General features: G+C 61.7%; 1 pseudogene; it reads left to right on the top strand.

Annotated features, from left to right (window-relative positions):
- The first annotated feature begins 597 nt into the window (after positions 1–597).
- Positions 598–2,484, top strand: LOC113223045 (annotated as a pseudogene).
- Positions 2,485–2,689: the final 205 nt, after the last annotated feature.

Consider the following 2,689-nt stretch of genomic DNA (forward strand, 5'->3'; position numbering starts at 1 on the left):
ACAAGCCAGTACCTGCTTGGCTACAGGGAGGGGGAGGAACCATGGCCCGTGGCACCCTGGCTCTGCGCTGTGGCCTGCCCCGTGGTCTTCCATCTCTGCAACCGAGACGCCTGGATCCTGGCCCAACTGGCACCTCACCAGCACCTGCGTTGCCCACCGCATTATCCCACCCGTGCCCTTTCCCCCGCCCACGGTGCAGGTGCGTTGACCCTAGGCTGAAGCCCTGCTGGGCCTGGGCACCCAGAAAGCTAGGTGCTGAGAAAAGGGGATTGGGAGCCTGGACTCCTCTCTGAAGTAGGAGGGTCCTGGAGCCCTGGGTCTGAGAGAGGAGGCACCAGGGAAGCTGGATGCCAGGGACTGCAGAGGAAAGGGCTGGGGGCCGACTGGAAGAGGTCGGAGTTTGGGATGGGGAGTGTGATACCGACTCCTGAGTCTTTCTAGCTGATTTGCAGCACCTACTCTCCAGTCCAGGGTCGCGGACCCTCTACCTCCAGCTACAAAGCAGGATTCTCGCATGTGGGCTTTAGACCAGGTCCTCAGCAGATGGGAGACAACCTCTGGCTGGGTCTCTGGCTTGGGCCTACGTGCCCAAGCCCCATGGCAGACCCTGCCCCCAGCCCAGAGCCCAGAGCGTGCAGGCCCCAGGAGGACTGGGGGATCAAGGATTCAAGAGAAAAGGTAAGGTTTAGGGAGTGCCGGAGTCCGCAGTGGACAGGGCATGAGACTGCATTTGAGTCCCCTGCGCCTTCACAGGGGTCTCCAGGTCGCCTTTCGGCACCTCAGACGCCGCAGCTGGGGCCTCCCGCTGACCACAAAGTACCGGCACAGCGAGACAAGGGCGCAGTACACTGGCTCTCCCGACCGGGATGCCCATGCCCCTCACAAGTCGCAGACCACCCCCGCGGGGGGCTGGGCCTCGAGGCCAGGCCAGAAGGACCAGGGACTGGAAACTCACCTTCAGGGCTCCGAAGCTGCTGTGGAGCTACACGGCGGGCTGGGGATGGGGATGAGACTAGAATATTCTGAGACAGGGTCGGATGGGAGCTGGGAGAGGTAACTTGGAATTGTTGCCCAAGATGCAGCTCAGCTCCAGTGACCACACCAAGACGGTTTAAGACGGGGAGCGGAACCAGGGAGGTTGTTTTTGGTAACTGGGGGCTTGGGTTTGAGTTCTTTGACCAGCAGGAGGTGCTTGGAATTAGGGAGGAAGCTGGGAAGGGTTCGGGTTTGAGGAAGGAAGCTGAAGTTCCCTGGCCTGGGAGGCAGGAAGGGCTCTGACTCTGGGTCGGGGTGCGAGGGCTGTGGCCATCATGGTTATCCAGGCCGAAGGAGAGGGATTCTGAACTTGGGACCCAGGGCTTGCAACGGGGTAGGAAATCTGTGTCTTGGGTATGCCTCCTCCCCCAATCTTGCTCCGGCTCTAATCTCCTGGATGAAGAACCCCAAACTGTCTGGCAGGTCTTTCACAGTATCCCACCGGGGCGTCCTGGACCGCCGACAGCTCTATCTGACCACCTTGGCCCAGGACTTTCGGTTCTATCCCAAGTAAGCCGGGCTCTCGCTCCGCACCGCCTCCTGCACAGACCCCGCCTTGGCCGGTACACGCCGAGCCCCTGAGCTGGCTCCCATTCTCTGACCCGGTGGTCTCAGCCTCAAATCCTATAGCAGCAAGAACCAAAATTCAGGCCCCAGGCCCTCACTCTTTTACCACCCAGGAGTCCTTACTGTCAACTCTCAGGAACGGCGGTAGGGACAGGAAGCCTGCACAGCGGCTCGAGGGGATTCTGGATCAGAGGGCAGGGCCTCTTTCCGTACTTGAGCTCCCACATACTCCTTCCCAAGGAAGCGAAAGCCCGCGTTTCCTTCCCTAGGATAGGAAAGCTCAGCTTCCAGGACGTTAAGTAACTGGAGGACCCAGGAACGCAGGCTACGCGCGCCCGGTCCCGTCCTTCCTAAGGGGCCCTCGCCTGGAAATGCAGGAGTTTGAGTGTGCAGACTCCTTAGATCCCAAGGTCTGAACCTCGTCCCCAAGGATCCAGCTGTATCCTCACCATCCTGCCCTGCTCCCACAGGACGGAACTGTCCCGATACCCCCGCAAAGACTCCCTGACCTACTGGAGCTTCGAAGACACGCCCTAACTCTGGGGTCACGACCCGCAGCGACCGCCCTGTCCGTGCTCCTCCCGGGCGCACCGAGCACCGCACCGCGGGGCCCTGACTCGGGCTCAGGAAACCTACAGCCCCCAGCTGCACCCGCTCCGCCGGCTCGACCGCTTCGGCCAGCTGGAGGCGCCCTGGGGTAGTCCCCACTGGAAGTCCTTGCTGGGCATCCACAGCATGCCGAAAGCCTACAGCTTAAAGCCTGAAGTCGGCGCCAGTGGGAGCCGGCAGGGCCAGCCCCTCCCCAGACTCGCCACCTGGCCTGGGGCGGAGCCGAGCTCCGGACCTCCGCCCACTACGCGGTGTCCGGACCTAGGTGGTCTCGTACTCAATTGCGTCTGTCGGGAATGTGGGGGCTGGACTACCCCAGACACGCCCACTCAGCTCCAGCGTCGCGAGGAAGGGACTAAGTCCAGATATTGTCCTTGGAGGCTGTGGCCCCGCGGGCAGGACACGCCCCCTGCGGGCATATTAAATAATAAGTTTAATCACCTGAATTACACCCATTTCCGGGGACCGCTCCGGGCAT

This window comes from Piliocolobus tephrosceles, unplaced genomic scaffold (assembly GCF_002776525.5).
Source record: "Piliocolobus tephrosceles isolate RC106 unplaced genomic scaffold, ASM277652v3 unscaffolded_38066, whole genome shotgun sequence".
Classification (NCBI taxonomy): Eukaryota; Metazoa; Chordata; class Mammalia; order Primates; family Cercopithecidae; genus Piliocolobus; species Piliocolobus tephrosceles.